The sequence below is a fragment of the Molothrus aeneus genome, chromosome 4 (genome assembly GCF_037042795.1).
Source record: "Molothrus aeneus isolate 106 chromosome 4, BPBGC_Maene_1.0, whole genome shotgun sequence".
Taxonomy (NCBI): domain Eukaryota; kingdom Metazoa; phylum Chordata; class Aves; order Passeriformes; family Icteridae; genus Molothrus; species Molothrus aeneus.
Window position 1 is genome coordinate 50181678 of NC_089649.1, and position 16468 is coordinate 50198145.

Genomic DNA, 16468 nt, shown 5'->3' on the forward strand with positions numbered 1-16468 from the left:
ATTCCTTATTTTGTTTCCCCAACACTTTATTTTTATGGCACTGCTTACTACACTGCAATCCAAAGTGCATTATATAGAATAGATAACTAAATATTAATCATAACTCTAACTACATAGTGAAAACCACAATGCAGTGTTATTACATTTATTTTTATTAAAGGAACATTAATTTCTGAACATCTTGCCTGAGCATTTCTGTCAAGGAAATTTATTAATAGGGTATTCACTAATAACCTTGGTAATCTGCTAGTTGTCATGCATCTCTAAAGTAGATACAGTGCATATTCCAGGGAGTGTTCTTCTCCAGTATGCTGTCAAAGCATAAAAGCTTTCCCTCCTGCTGGATGACGTGCTTTGTTAAAGGGGGAAGCAACCTGATTTGCAAATGCTGGAATGTGATGAATTACCTTTGGATGCCTCTGGAGGTCATGGGTCCTTCTGAAACTGATCACGATAACATGATTTTATTACAGATCATTATAACTATTTAGAGGCTTTTCTGGGCCGTCTTCTTAGTCTTGAATCTAAAAATAGCAATTAAAATGTGAGTTTTAGCTTATAAAAGTGTTAGATTAAATCATATCCAAATTTAAGACAAATAGAAAAAGTGGAAAAAGTTTTACAAAAAAGAAAAATACATTTAAGAGTAAGTTATTAAATATTAGAGTATAATTTTTAGGCGCTTTGCTCTGAATTACTTTGCCTAACCGTTGTATGTCTTCACCTAATTGTTTCTTCCTGTTCATCAGTATAGCACTTATAATTACAAATATTTTTTCTGTTCTTTAGGCTGGTGGATGTCAATATGATCTTACAAAAACATAAATATTTTTAATTAAAAACTTAATATTGCTATTAATTTTAATGATCCTTTAAATTGTTCTTAGTCCGTGAGTGTTCTGTTATGACCAGGAACATGACTGTAAAGGTAGGGAACAAAACACAGAAGAAGGTTATGGAATGCATAGGAAAAATCATCTCTTGCAGATGAAGAGATTTGCTGTTAAAAAGGTGTGATAAATTTTAAAGCAGACTTGGGCACTTCAACAGGACTACTAAATGTGTTTACATTTACAAGAACATGTCAGAAAATGTATGAGATGCCAATTTCATTATTGTAATAGACTTCTTTGACCTCCTTATATGTCTTAGGTCACTCCAATAGGACACTATTTTACTGCTGATTGTTTTGCATCTGCTGTTCCAGGGACCTCCTAAAATTGTTAGGAGGTATAGAAGTAAAAGGTCTATTACATGCTTTTCATTAAACTACCATCTTATGTTGAATTTTTTGCTTTAGCAATGACCAGTTTCTTCCCCTGCAATCTCAAAAGCTTAGCTTGGCAGAACAGACAATATTCCACATATTTGGAAGGTATTAAACAGAAATATCTCCCTGTGGGTGTGTTCTATTAAGCCTCATTTCTAACTGTCTGGGCTGTTGCTGTGATTCCCTACTCATCCATCTCAAAATGTGTGTAGGGATTAATCTCAGCTGCAACCCTACAGCAGTGCACGCAGGTTAGAGCAGTGAAGTTGCCAGGCCTGGTCCTTTATTTGCTTGTTTTCTGCACACCTCATTCCTTTCCATTTACACTGGTTACCTGTGTTTGAGACCAACCAGAGCACAGCTGCCTGGAGCCTATGCCCATGCCAAGTACACTCCATTAATCCATGACCAGATGGGGTTTGCTAATGCTCATCAGCCATGTGGGTGTGTAACCCACTGCCATGTTGCTACTTGGTGCCCATATCCACTGTGAAAAACAATTCTTAAAATTGTAGAAACATACAATTGTTTGGGTTGGAAAAGATATTTAAGATAATGAAGTCCAATCATTAACCCGACACTGCCAAGTCCACCACTAAACCACATCCCCAAGTACTGCATCTACTCATCCTGTTAAATACCTTCAGAGATGGTGATTCCACCATTCCCCTGGGCAGCCTGTTCCAATGCTTAACAACCCATTCAGTGAAGAAACTTTCCTTAAAATCCAGCATAAACCTCCCATGGTGCAACTTCAGGCTGTTTCTTCTTATCCTACTGCTTTTTACCTGGTAGAAGGGACCAACCCCGAGCTGTCAATAACCTCCTTTCGGGTAATTGTAGAGAGTGATAAAATCTTCTTCTAGGGCTTCCCAGCCTACCTGGCTGTCTCACTGTCTACCTCTCTGTCTCTCACTCAGAGGAGCACTGGGATACAGCAGGTGGCATTTTAGGAAAGTCATAACCACTGCCTCACCTGATACGAGCATTACTACACACGCCAAGGACGAGCCAGACCCTTCTTTTTCCCTAAGGAGAATTTTTTGTTTTGTTTTGGTTTTTTTCCCCGGGGTGTAGACCTGCCTCACACACAACCTCTACTCTTTCACAGAGGTACATCTGCTCTGATGTGAGCTGCTGACCGCGGCGGGCCGGGCCGGGTCAGGCGGGCCGGGAGCAGGCCCCGCGGGCACGCTGCCGCCATGGCGCCGCGGCCATCGCCCCTGGCCCCGCCCGGCTGCCCCCCTGCGGGCCGCGGCTCTGGGCGGCGGCCGGGGCGGAGGGAGAGGAGGGGCGGTGGCGGCCGGCGGCCGGAATCGTTTCCTGGGTAAGCGCAGCGGGCTGGGAAGCGTTTCCGGAAGGCTGGCCGCATCCCGCAGCGGCTTCGGGCGCCTCCGGGGCGGGCGGCGGAGCGGCGCCGCGGGCAGGTGCGTTCCGCGGCGGGTGGCGGGAGGGCAGGGCAGCGCGTCCCGTCCCGTCCCGTCCCGTCCCGTCCCGTGGCAGAGCCCCGGTGCGCGGCCGCCCGCGGTGCCGCCGCTCCGGCCGGCCCGCTGCCGGTGGGACCGGGCAGGAGGCCGGGGGAGGGTCCCGCCGCCCTTGCTCGGGGCGATTCCGGCGCATCCCGGTCTCGGTGGTGCGGAGCCGAGGCCGGCCTGCGGTCCGCTGCCTTCCCTCGGTGTGCAGGAGCGCTGCCGCTGCTGCAGAGCGCTGGCCGAGCCTGCGGCGAGCGTGGGCTCTGCTCCCGCGGGCGGCGAATAGCAGCGGCAGCTGGTCTTGTTCTGCTGCTGGTGGTGCAGAAAAAAAGCCTGGAAAATGGTAAAAGTGCCTGTAGTAGGTTTGTTTTGTTTTGTTTTGCTTTTTGGTTTTGGGGTGTTTTTTTGTTTTGGTTTGGTTTTTTTTTTTAATTAGTAGACTGAGCGGGTTGAGCTCTGTGATTAAATCGTACTCGAGGGTTACGCGCGGGGCTGCAAATGGGAAAAATACGGTCCTTGGAAAAAAACGTGGACCCCACGAATCTGTCTTGGAAGTTGTCAGGAATTTGCTTGGGTCCCAAGGCAACAACGGAGCTACTTTTCGTTGCGGCTACAGAGACAGATAAAATGGAAAGTGTAACGGTTTGTATTTGTACTTCATTGCTTTGCCTGCTTGTTTGCAATGTTTTATAATTCTTGGCTGGGCTCCTGCTTGCTAGGGAGGGTAAGTGTACTTCTGGGCTTTAAACACAAAATAACAAAACCAAGAAAAAAACCCAACTCTGCAGTGGTGGTGCGTTGCTGGGCTTTGTGTGCTGTGGATGCTACTGGTAGCTGTACGTGGTAAATGGTATCTGCAGTGAGTTATTTGGGGTAACAGTGTCTGCTGCAAGTTTCAGTGCTTCCCCAAGATCTGCTGTGTAGCCCCAGGAGCTGAGGTACGGTTGCTGCTGAGCTGCTGCAGATTTGCTGTGTCGTCTGGCTTGGAGGTGTGCTCCTCCAGTGTGTTCCAGATCCTACATGTCATGCTCTGGTGTTTTCTGAACGCCTGAATGAGTTGTCTGTCTTGTGTTTAAAACTATTTTCTGCTGGCATAATTGCATTTAGTTAAAATAAGAGTGCAGATGTCCTAGCACTTAAGGGAAGAGACATCCTCTTACGGTGACCTTGGGACAAAATCTTGGCTGATTAATTTCCTTGCCTGGAACAGTCATGCGGAGTGAGGATATTTCTGTTCTTCCTTTACAGAAATGAGCATGTGATGGAATACTTTTTGGCTTGTATTTTTGGGGTCTTTTGTCAGCTGAGGGAATCAAGGTCTGGAGAAGACTCTTTGGGATGAAGAATAATTTTATCCTGTGTTATGAAGAAAACATAACTGTTGTAACAAGGAGGAAGATTCTTGGCTCTGAAGCAGCACGACTGAATGTGCCTTTCCCAGCAAGAGTCATCTAAATAGTAGATTACAACTGTGGGAATCATTTGCTAGGAGAGGAAATGCATGACTTGGAAACCTGGATTATTATTTTCGTTTTCAGTTCTGCAGCTAAGCTGGAAACCAGTGACAAAATTGGTCATTTTTTGGTGTGGTGTTGCGTAGACTTTGCTGTGCCATTGGTCAGGAGGGATGGAGTCTTCCTTAGGAAATGCCTGAGGAGCCTAGAAAGGGCTGCTGCAGGATTTGAGCTGAAGAGAGTGGTGACTTCAGGAGCTTAAGGGGGGATTTGAGTACTTGAGATTGTCTGCTGTAAGGATTTTTTAGCAGAGGTTGTGAAAAACTAAAGTGAATCCTGGTAGTTGGTGGTAATGGTGAGCAACTCACTGATTACATCTCTGTCAGATAGCAAGCTTTGACACAGGATGTGTAGTCATACTTGAACAAATCATCCACACTGAAAACAAACTATCCTGTACATCCTTTTCTAGTGGGACAGAAAGTCCTACCTTTGTACCCTGCTGTGAGCAAGGAGCTCCGTTACAGGGAGGGGAGCAGTAGAGCCAGGATGTGCTGGGTGCACTGGCTGATCACTGACAAAGTTGCTGCTGTAGAGGAAGTGAAGGTGATGGTGGAGTGTGTTAGGCCAGGACACATCAGGAGCCATGGTGGAATGGGTGTGAGCTCCTGGGGAGTGCCAGCCACGGGTTCTCTCACCTGTGCTGCAGGTGGGACAGTGCAGACTGAGGCTGGAGGACAGCAGTGTCAATTATTCCAGAGAAGACAGGGAAAGCCTGGCTTGTTTAGCCTAGCAAATAAGGCTGAGATGGAATATGATTGCAGTCTGCAAGTACAGCTGGGCTATAAATACTAGAAAGGGAGAGAGGAGCTATTTAAGCTAAAGAACAATCTTGGCATGAGAGGAAATGTATATAAACTGGCAGGAATAAGTTTAAGCTGAAATTTACACAGTTTCTTCTCTAAATGGGCTCAGGTTCTAGAACAACCTTATAATGGGATAAATGGAGTAAACTCCTTAACTGACTCTTAAGAATGTGTTGAGGAAGTCTATATTGTATGCTTGGCTGTGGCAGTAGGAGTGAAGGCTTGGTAACTCAGGAAAAGCTTTTCTGTATGTCTGAGTTAATATAGATTTTATGTGTTAGTGTTTCTTATTTTTAAAATCTGACATTACAACACTGGTATAAAAATGCCTGCTTTACCATTTGTATTGCTACATGGTTGCAATGTGCTTAGTGGCTGGTTTCTGAAATGTTTTGCATGTTAGTTTTTTTCTCCACTAAAATAATGTATTGTCTAACAACTGCATCTAATTGTGTGGAAAATCCTTTTCCTTAAAGTACAAGCTGTGCAAAAGGAAACTATGTGTTTGTATGTATGAGCTGCTAGAGCTTATTAACTTTCAGGTTAAAAAATGAACTGCAGCAATTCTGTCCCCCCCCCCCATATGTAAGTAATTCATAAATCCTCTCAAAAAGGAGTTCTTGGGGGGGGGGGCTGTACAGTAGACCCAGATAATGTGAACTGAGACCAGTTCTCCAAGGTATGCTGTGACTGGAAGACCATAATTAAATGAAGTTAAAACAAATTTGAAAACAAGTCTAGTGGAGCTAGTTGTGCATGGGATTTGTCTCATTTGTTGTCCTGCAGAATAGCTGAGTTATCTGGTATGGTGGTTGCAGTAGTTGAACTTGTATGAGGTCTGTAGATGGTTCAAAAAATACTGTGTGTGCAACAAGGAATGCAACCAGCTGCAGATGCTGTATAATGGTTACTGTGACTGTCAGCAGAACCTGACTGCTTCCCATGATGATCAGTATTCCAGCACCTCTGTGCCTGTTTCCTTGTCTCATTATGCTTTGGACAGAGCACTGATCTATGCTGTCACCAGAGATTTAAGGAGGAGAGGGTGTTTTTGGAATTCTCTGTGTGGTGTCCTGCTTTAATTGCCTAATTCTTATTACCCTTCCGCCTGCTTCTCTTGGAATCTGTTGTCTTCTGCAACCTTTTTTTCTTTCTTCCCTTTTCCTTTTTTTTTTTTTTTTTTGGTCAACATGAAAGCAGATGTCAAAGGAAAAATAAGAACAAGATGCCCTTATTCAAAACCTCCTCTATAGATACTCTCTGAAGCTCTGGCTGTTCTCAGCTTGTTGTTATCAGAGTTGGGTGCAAGCTTTCCCTTCAAAACATTTGGTGGTTTTTGGTTCCAAATGCCTGTCTGGTCTGTCTGCAGCCTCCTGGGACCTTGTTGCAGGCTCTATGGCCTTAAGCCAAGAGTGCTGCTTGTCTGTAGGTCTGCTCCTGGCTGGGAAAAGAATTCCTGATTTCTGCTTGGCTTCCCCTGGATCCCTGCTGGGATTATTGTCTCTTACCACTTTCTGTTCACCTGCAAGGGGTGCTACAGGTTCTAGAGCTCTGGCAGGAGAATTTGAGGGAATTGTTAGGGTGTGGAGGGTGCCCTGGGACTGCTGATGACCACTGGTTTGTCTGTGCCTCATCTGGGAGGTCCTGGTTGCTGAAGTCTGTTGCCAAGGGTGTAAGAGCAGGCCCTGCAGCAAGGCTATGGGAAATGAATGTAGGAGTCTGCCCTGACAAAGACAGCAGACACTTGGCCTCCATCACTCTCAGGACAGTGAGTTAACCTTGTTAAACAAAGTGGATTTCTTTATGACTTAAAAAGATGAAACTCAATTTAGCTGGAGATCTAAGGTCAGCCTCAAAGTTCTGTCTCCCAATGTTAAAGCCGTTTTCTTTCTTTAACTGCAACATGCTGAGCTTCAGTCTCCCCTGAAAATGTGATATTTGTTTGGGTAAGTATTTAGATCATGACTTTTACTGCTGAACAAACCCTGCATCTAAGTGTAACACTGATTAGTGCATTTTTAAAGTGGTCTGCATACCAATTAGGATGATTAACTATATGCAAATATGTCCCTTTATCAGTAGTCTTTGCTGCATTTGATACTGAGCACTGATCTCAGATGAATGAAGCTGGGCACAGTTCAGTCTAGGAATTCATGAATGTAAACTACTAACTTGAGTAGTAGTGCATTGAAAGTAATATGTGACAGAGGGAGGTTTCCTAGAAAATAAAACATGCAAATTTTTCTTCTGATCCCAGTCCCAGATAGCCAGTGTCTGCAATTCTGGTTTATTTTAACTTATGAATAGTGCTGTGGCTGTAAAGTACTTTAAGCAAACTCCTGGCAGACTTATATTTGACAGTTTAATCTGTTTGACTTCACAATTTAAAAACCCCTACTAAAATCTGTGGTGTCCTCCTGTAGCTATGCCAAAATGGAGTTATAACTCCGTGATTTATTACTGTTTGGCTGTTCTTATTTTCTGGAGAAGACTTAAGGGGAATCTTTTTTTCCTTTGTCTTCTTTGCTGGATTACATTGCACTCCAGATAATATACCCTGTCAGACAAAGTATCAGCTCTGTCTGCCTTTGGGACAACCCTCCTGGAAGCACTAGTCATGCTTCACTACGATATGCTTTTAAGCAATTTTGCAGTGTCTTTAGTTGTTTTGTTGGATGTTTATTTTTCTTTGCCTTTAGTGCAAGTGCAGTTTAATTTTCAAAGGCACCAAAAGGAACATTTCTAAAGTACTTCTGCAGATTTCAAGTGTAGATGATGTGTTTAAAAATACCATTTGGATTTAGTGTTGGTGTTAAAATATGTTTAATGCAGTACTCTTAGTCACAATTGATTTTTTCCTTATGTCCATTAATTGGTTATGGAGGGAGGTTTCCCAATGTAATTACTGTGTGTGAAGGACAGAGTCCAAAGAGAAGGAAATTGGCAGGCATTAATGTTCCTTACCTTTATGAATTAACTTGTTTTAGCAGAAGAAGCTACCATAAGCTTTATACGTTTTGTTGTTGTTGTCTATTGTAGAAATGTATCTTTTCTTTGCAGTGTTCTCAGGATAGTTATTAAATGGCAGTCATTAGTGTGACTAATATTGCCACAAAGACTTTATTGGAAACCTTGTAAGTATCATTTCTCAGATGAATTGAAGGGAGATGCTGCAGGATTCCTACAAACCAGCTGCAGAATTCTGCAAATGAGGAGCTTGACATCAAGCTATCCTGTGTATCTAATATAGAATTTCATTTACCCAAACTACTGCTTCCACTTCATAAGGAATTGTAAGCAGTAGTTTGGGTAAATATGGCAACTATTTCATTGCTCTTGTGTTTGCACTTGCCTTGTTAATTCTATTTGCAAAGAGGCTTATTGTTAGGAGGAGATATTTCTTAGCAAGGTGTTGAATTGTGTAGCTATGGAGAAAGCTGTGCAGAGAACCACCATGAAACATGAAAGGGAACTGCAAGGAAGAGAAATAAGGAGGAGGAATTCTCTCCCATGGAGAACTTGGCACTTGACAGATCAAATTCGATTTAAATGTGACATAATGGAAAGAAAGTTTAATTACATTGTGTAAATGAGTTGAAGATACATAGGAATCTGTATAAAATAAATCTATGAACTTACAGCAAGATTCATTTGGAAGTAAATACAGTAGGCAGCCTGGGTGTTTGGGATGCACATGGCATTAAGAAAACCTTCAGCACTATGTGATGATCTTGTCTTCTTGGCACCCTGCATGCCTCCTGTGTGAGCAGGAGAGGCAGATCTCCATGGTATTTTGTTGATGGGGTTTTTTGGGTTTATTTTTTTTCCCTGATACCCATGTGGGTGTAAAACCTTTGGGGAATGTGAGATCTCACCAGGTCAGGCACTCTGGTGGAATGGCAGGTTGGGAAATAACTCATATTTTTCAAGTTGTGTGGGAGCCTGCTTGCATTTTTCTTCTCTTTTTTTTTTTTTTGCCTTCTTTTCTTTCTTTCCCTCTCTCTTTTTCCCACCTTAATTCAAGAAAACAGTAAACAGCACAGGAACCATCAGTAAAGGGAATGGTTTAACACAGCTGTAATATGAAAAGATACATGTACTCTGACAAACAGGATAGTAAAATTTTTTTTGAGAAGTTTGACATTAATTATCTTTAAAAGTTCTCCAGTTTAGGAAAAATGTTTGATGATGCTTGTGTATTTGAAAAGAGAAACATTAGAAAAACCCCATATTTTTAATTATTTGAAGTTTGCTTCTTGGAAACATTTCAGATTGGATTTATTGTTAGATAACTTTGTAGGTTGTTAAGAGGACTAACAAAGGATATTGAAGTAACACAAAATAATGTTGGCTTTAAGCATGTGCAAGAGCTGCTAGCAAACAATGCTTAATTATGTATGTGTTTTAACCTTATTTTTATAATCTTTGCATGCTGTTATGTCAGCACTGATGTGTAAACTTTTTCAGTGAAATGTCCTGTATATTTCCTTTTGCAAGTATGGATTTAAACATGGATAAAAATGATGATTCTGTATCTGCCAAAATATAGCAAGCTTTCTGGTAGAGGCATATCAGCATTGAGGAACCAGTAATACTTTTCTGAAAACCAATATAGACACGTTCTAATGTGATAAAAATGGTGCTGTTTGTCAGGGAAATGGCTTAAGTGTTCAGTGGGAAGTTTGTCTTTGCAGCCTAACAGCATGTCAATATTGTGATGCCCTTGCACCGAAGTGTAACTCTTGATAGCAGATCACAGAAAATTCAGGAATTCTCAGTGAGGAGTCTGTCTGGGGAAGGGGAACAAGAGGGGCAACTGGGTGACTCTGAGGGATGTCAGTGAGGCTTGATGCCAAAAAAATCCTGAAGCTAGGGGATCCTCAGAGCATGGTTAAATGTGTGTACCTCAGGCAGGAGTCACATTTCTGTTGTTTTCTATCTTGCTTTGGGCTAAAACTCGGCCAGCATATATTGCATGTTGGTGTAGGGAGATACAATATAAGAAAAGAAAGGTGGTATAGAAAGTAATCTTACCCCCTAAAGAGTTGCAGCTGAGCCAGTTATTAGAGATTGGGAGCAGGCTTGACTTTAACAGGCCGCACCTGTAGCCAATGAGAAGAGTGCTATAAAAGAGTGGATTGGTTGGTTGGGGGGAACTGGAGTCACCTGGCTGCTGTGAGGACAAGGAAGAGTCAGTGCCTGGAGGAGCTGCATACAAGAAACATCAAGGAGGTACAAAACTCTAGCAATATGGAACCTTTGCAATACAATGACAACATGTTGGTTCTGAAATACAGTCTCCATGCTGTGCTTTTGGCCAGCCAGTGTGCAGTAACATGTACAATGATGTGATAGGGTTTTACTTGCTTGTTTTTAGGCAGAAAACAGGGGGATCCCTCAGCGCTTCCCTGGTCCAACCAGCAAGTCAGGGGGTGATGTTTGTTCTCCCTCTTTTCCAGTGTGTGTGCACACATCATAGGGAAGGGAACAGCTGACAGGCAGGGTATGGCAACGTACATCCCTAAATTTGCTGTTTCCCTGGTAGCAGAGGCTCTGATGACCCTTGTAGGCTCAGAGATGTGGCAGCTGAGAGCTGTCACTGTGCTTGCCTTGCAGTAACCCCAAGGCTGCACTGAGCAGTGTACCCTGCCAGTGTGGAGAGGCCCCGGAGCTGGTGGCTGGCTGCCTGCCATCCTGCAGCACAGAGCCTGCCTCTGCTGCTGCCAAACCAGCAGGTAGGAGTGCTGGCTGGGCGGAAAGCATTTTGTGGGATTTATCCAAAATAAATATCTAATTTTGCATGGGTGAGGCTGAAATTCTTCAGCTACACCTCCTGCCAGAGTAGAAGAGAAACCCTCTTTGTCTCAATGCTTTTCTGTGCATATGTAAGGTAAAGCTATTATTTTCCTAAATTTAAAGTTTGAGTCCTCCTTCCATTCCTAGATGGATGTCTAGATCTATACTGCTTTAAAAACCTGTTTGAAGACATGTAACCCAAACTTCTGTGAACCTCCCCGAAGAGGCTCATAATTGAGGCATTTAGCTGAATTTTTGAATAGCTGAATCTGCTCTGTGCTTCTACGTAGTCCTTGAAGTGTAAATATAGAGCTGGAAAAACGTAGCACTTGATCTGGTATCCCAGCTTGCACTAGGACTTAAATTAGGAAGTATGAGCTTCTGCTATAAATTAGAAATTTGAGTTTCTTAATTTTTGGCCTGATAAATCCTATTACTCCTTGAAAGCTGTTAAGGTTCGTGTCTGTAAGTTCCAAGGTTGTTTTAAATCTATGGGTTAAAAAACACATATGCAAAGGTTTAAAATAAGGCTGTCAGCCCACACAGCATGCTGGCTGTAAAACCAAGACTGGACAGTGTGGGGCTGATTCAGGATGTGCTTATCTGACTTCAAACCTAGCTAGTGTTGAGCTTTAGCTTCTGCTGCCTATACTGCCTTTGCTGCATTACAGGGATGGAAAATTCACAGGCTGCTGATGTTTACTCTGAGAGAACTAATGACACTAGAACAGAGGGTGGGTGCTTTTGGCAGTGTCACCAGGCTGTCCTAGAGAGCTCTTCCTTGGCACGCAGTGTGAGCATGTCCAGAGTTGTCCTAGAGCACTCTCCCTTGGCACACAGTGTGAGCCTGTCCTGAGTTGTCCCTGCTGAGTGTATTTGCTGAGTGCAAATTCTTGATAACTTCCTCAGGCAGACGGTGTTCAAGCAGGGAGCTGGGCTTTCCCCCATTCTGGGGGGAGCTGAGATTGCAAGCAAATATTTTAAGCATGGGTAGATGCAGTGTGCTGTTATGGCAGGATTTGTATCCTCCTTGCACAAGCTGAGCTTGAAAGGAGGTGTTGAAATTCTAGATCCTTAATGGTAGAAGATGAAACTCAATTTGAATAGATGTTAAACTGACAGAGGAGATGCTCTAAGGAGCATGACACACATATCCTGCAATTCCAAAAAGAAGATACTGGTGCTCCCAAAGGCTGGCTCAGGAAAGGCACCTGCCAGAGGACTCAGGTGGAGGCAGGAGCTAGTACATAAAGAGATAAAGAGGAATCTTAATTACCCAGAGGAGCTAGATGATGAGATTTGCTGCAAAATGCAAAATAAGCCTAAGTCACTTGCACAGAGTTAGATAGCAACCTGGGTATAAAACTCTTCTGTGGAGCAGTGGGGAGGCATAGTCTGTGCAAAGTACAAATAAATACATTTAAAAACATTTTCTAGGTTTCTTTCTTTCCTCTCCTTGTCTGTTTCAAGGACAGGCCAGGGTTTATCCTCTAAGATTCTAAGAAACCAAATTTGAAAATAATTGTTTTGTTTTGCAGAAACTGAAGTTTCCACATGGGAGTTTTACATACAAGCTATTTTCCTTTGCATTTTCTTGGCTATTCCAAATGTAGTAGTGTCTGTGGCTTTTATTATCTCTAATTCAGAAGCATAAGCTACCTCAAATGCTTTCACAGCACAGCAGGGAGTTTTAATAGGCCATGAGAGACCCTGTGCAAAGCATGTCAAGTAGCCACAGCTGGTTGGTAAAAGTGGATGATTAAAACCCAGTGTTTTCCAAAGGCTTGTAAGCTGAGTGTGACAGGCTCATTGATTAGCCATGTTTCTACCTCTCTCAGAAGCTGTGGGTGAAAGAACTTTTTCTTTGAAACAGGGCAGTGCACACAAGAATGCTTGACTCTTGTGGAAACTAATACTTTCTTACCTCAGATGGTATCTGAGGGTATGGTAGTAAAATTATTGGTACTTTTGAAATGGGTGTTTTTTGTCGAGGTTTTTAGCCACAACTAGAAAGCAACAGAATGTCTTAAACTTGATAAAATGTTTCAATTTGAAGCCATAGAGTTTTCTGTGTGAAGACCACATCCCAATTTTACAAGGTGAAGTAGATTGGTATTACTGAGTGTTTGCTGAGGCAGAGCACACAGAGGCAAAGCACTGTAGTGAAATGACAGTATGGGTTGGATACACTCTGATGGGGGGAGCAAGTATTTAAAAAAAAGGCAGCTCTACTGGGAAGTCTAGCTCTAGTACTGTTATCTTAAGGGTCACCAGGGATGGTTTCAGAAACTGAGCTCGCTTTAGAACAGCAGCTCATTGTCAGAATCAAGATTGTGAAATTCACTTCTTGCTTCCAAAGAGAAGTAGTGCTAGGAGGCTTTTGCATGCTCATTTCCTTTGTTTACTCCATGCTTTTTCATGGTATAAAAATATCTGTGTTTAAAACAATCTTTTTCTTAAAACATTTATCTTTGAAGAGAAAAGCAAAGTGCTTTTCAAATTAGGTGCTCTGAGCACAAAGTTAAGAATACCATGCCAATGGGAACTTTTAGATCTGCTGGTTTTCCTGTTGTCACATGGATTTCACCACATTAATACAACTTTTGACAATTACACCCTTGACTCAGTTACTCTTTTTATGCTTTCCTTTTCACATCGAGTCAGGCAAGCATAAACATTTAATGTATATTAGAAATGAGAAGTTTTGTCTTCAGAAATGAATCACTGTGGGAGGGAAGGAGGGGAGAACAGCAAGGTTTTTTTTTTCCTGCATTCTAAAAGAAATTGTTAGGTGGATGCTTAGGTCCTACCACACTGATGGGGTTCCCCCCAAATACTGATTGTGATAGATGAGTTTCTTAAACTGTATTAATTTTTTGGGCTGAATACTTTGTATGCAAGTTGCATGTCACCAGTGACTGTGTTGCCAAAGAAGGTCTGTTGATGCCACCACTCAGGCAAGTGGCATGTTTTGGACTTTACTCCTGTGAGATGGTAATTGACTGCTGGCCCATATTATAAGGGCAGAAGAAGGCATTAAGAAAAAGAAAAGGTGCTTTTTAAAAGGAGAGTAATTACCATAATAATTTTCTGTGTAGGGCCATTGGTAATATAAAAGAAGCTAGTTAATTTTTTTTTTATTCCTGAGGATAAAAATAGGAGCTAGAAGTGATAATGGTATACTAGACACTTAGATTGCTTTTATCACAGATTATCTGTTTTACTGAATATTCTCAGGTAATCATTATCACTTAGTTCCTTCTGTCTTTGTCTAGAGGAAACAAATCTTATTTTTAGCCTCCATCCTGGTTTTGTCTAAATCATTCATTGCTCTTCTGTTTCATTAAGCTGCAGCCAACCATCAGATGTGGGATCATATTATTATTATCATCATTAAGGAACTCTGATGCTTCAATTACCTGTGTGCCACATTTTCAGTGCTATAAAGAGAGGTTACACACTGCCTGTGCATCCAGGCAGGCATAGTGACAATAGTACTGGGAATTTTTTCCATGAATTTTTGAGTCGCTGTTATTAAGACTGTCATGTGTATGTAACCTTTGGCATACAGAGCATAAATTGCTGCTCCAACTAAACCTAGAATATGAAAGCAGTAGAGCTTTACGCCAATGAATTAATTCTCATGCTCTCAGGTGTCAAAATTGGTTGAAATTTGGTGGCTTAATTTCACATCAGTGACCCCTTTGTACAAACACGTACTTGTTATCTCAGTGCAGCGGTGTGGGATTTCTGAAGAGGAGCACTGCAAGCTGCCAGCTGAGCTGAAAGGTCTCACGAGTCTCTTCCTCAGCATGGAGTGACTTAACACCTCCCAAGGCCTGTGACACAGTTGTGCTTGTCTGCAATTAGCTGCTTGACTAATTCCCAGTGTTGGTGGTTACAGAGATAGCATTGCTGTTGCCCTATACTAGGTATTTCTGTTCTGTAAAGACCAAAATTAATAGGTAGATTTTGTTGCAAAAAACATGGATTTCCCTGAGGTGAGTTTTCTTATTGGGAGGGAAAACACAAACTTGAAATGTCTCCTTCTCAGAAAGGAGACTGCTGCTGCTTGGAGAGTAAGTGAAACAGAAGCTGTAGAAAAAGCTGTTATTTTCTTGGGTGACTAACCAAGTTTTTTATTTTCTGTATAGAATCATAGAATAGCTTGGGTTGGAAGGAACCTCAAAAGTTTTGTTCCAACCCCCCTGCCATGGGCAGGAACGCCTTTCACTAGAGCAGGTTGCTCAAAGCCCCATCGAACCTGGCCTTGAATACCTCCCAAGGGACTGAGCATTCACAGCTTCTCTGGGCAATCTGTTCCAGTTCCTCACCACCCTCACAATAGAGAATTTCTGCCTAATATCTACTCTAAACCTGCTCTCTTGGTTTGAAGCCATTTCCCTTTTCCTGTCATAATATCCTCTTTCTCCATCTTTCTTGTAGACTCTGTAAAAGAGAACTGCATGGGGTTTGGAGTGTTTTTTTTTAAATATCTACTCTGAGCAATGAAGTATTACATTTTGATTCTTTGCATATTTCTTGATTTGGTTCAAATAGAATATAAACATGTGTGAAGGTTATTTATTTTCCAAAGTGGTAACAGCCCCTGGTGTGTTTGAAGCACAGTGTGTGTTTACAGAAGAAACAGTCAGACTGTTAAATTTTAAAACATATATTAAATGAAAGAATAATTAAAGCCATGTATGGAAAATGGGACAAAATGCAACATAAATTTATCTATTGGTGGACCATGTCAGAGTAAATGACCCTTTATTTTCTTTTTCCTACCTTAAGATGTGAGTCAGGATAAATATTTTTATTTCATCTGGACTTTAATAAAATATTTTTTATGGCAGTCATTTGAGTTACAAAGCAGTTAAGAGTTGTACCAAAGGGGAAACAATAGAAGAGCAAAGGAGATGCCTAGATTGAGGAAGACTAGGAGTGGGATGTTGCCAAAAAAAAATCAATTGTCAACCAGAAGTTAGGAGTGCTCAAAAGGTGCATTAATCTTGCTGGTATTAAGTGAAATGTTGCAGATGTGTACAGGTAGACTAAACCCTTATACAAAAGAAGTAGAGCCATTATACAGTATACTGTAGAGTTCTTCTCTGGGAAGAAATTAATAATTTTAATCATGAGAACTGAGAAAGATGATTTAAAATCCAACTTGGTGTAAGAAGGCTCCTTGTTCTGAACAAAAGCATTGGCTTTACCCCACACAGTACTCAGCATTTCAGGGGGACACACTTTGGGATTTCTTGTCCCTTGCTTTATCTGGTCTTTCCCTGCCCTGATGTTTTTGATCTCACCTCTTCTTTCTGAAGTTGTACAGTGCTCTTTGTGCTTATAGCTCTGGAAAAGCTAATTGAAACAAGATTTTGCTAATTGTCTTTGGAAGTGGCACAAAGAATGACTGGACAGGCTTGCTCAGACTGGGAAAAGGGAGAAGTGCTCTATCATTCTTGGCTTTGAACTGCTTGTGGCTATATGGTTTCCCAAAATGTGGTGGCAATTTCCTATTTGGCTGCTTGGAGGTGAAGTCCAAAAGCTTCAGCAGAGTTTGGTGTTTCTTGCTGCAAAAGCTTTGGCAAGGATTTCACTGCA

General features: G+C 42.0%; 1 protein-coding gene across 1 annotated transcript in view; it reads left to right on the top strand.

Moving 5' to 3' along the window:
- Positions 1-2654: 2654 nt before the first annotated feature.
- Positions 2655-16468, top strand: part of APBB2 (amyloid beta precursor protein binding family B member 2) — a 165270-nt gene continuing 151456 nt past the window's right edge. The window contains exon 1 of the mRNA XM_066548483.1: positions 2655-2697. The gene's annotated coding sequence lies outside the window, so the exon portion shown is untranslated. The remainder of the gene's footprint in view (positions 2698-16468) is intronic.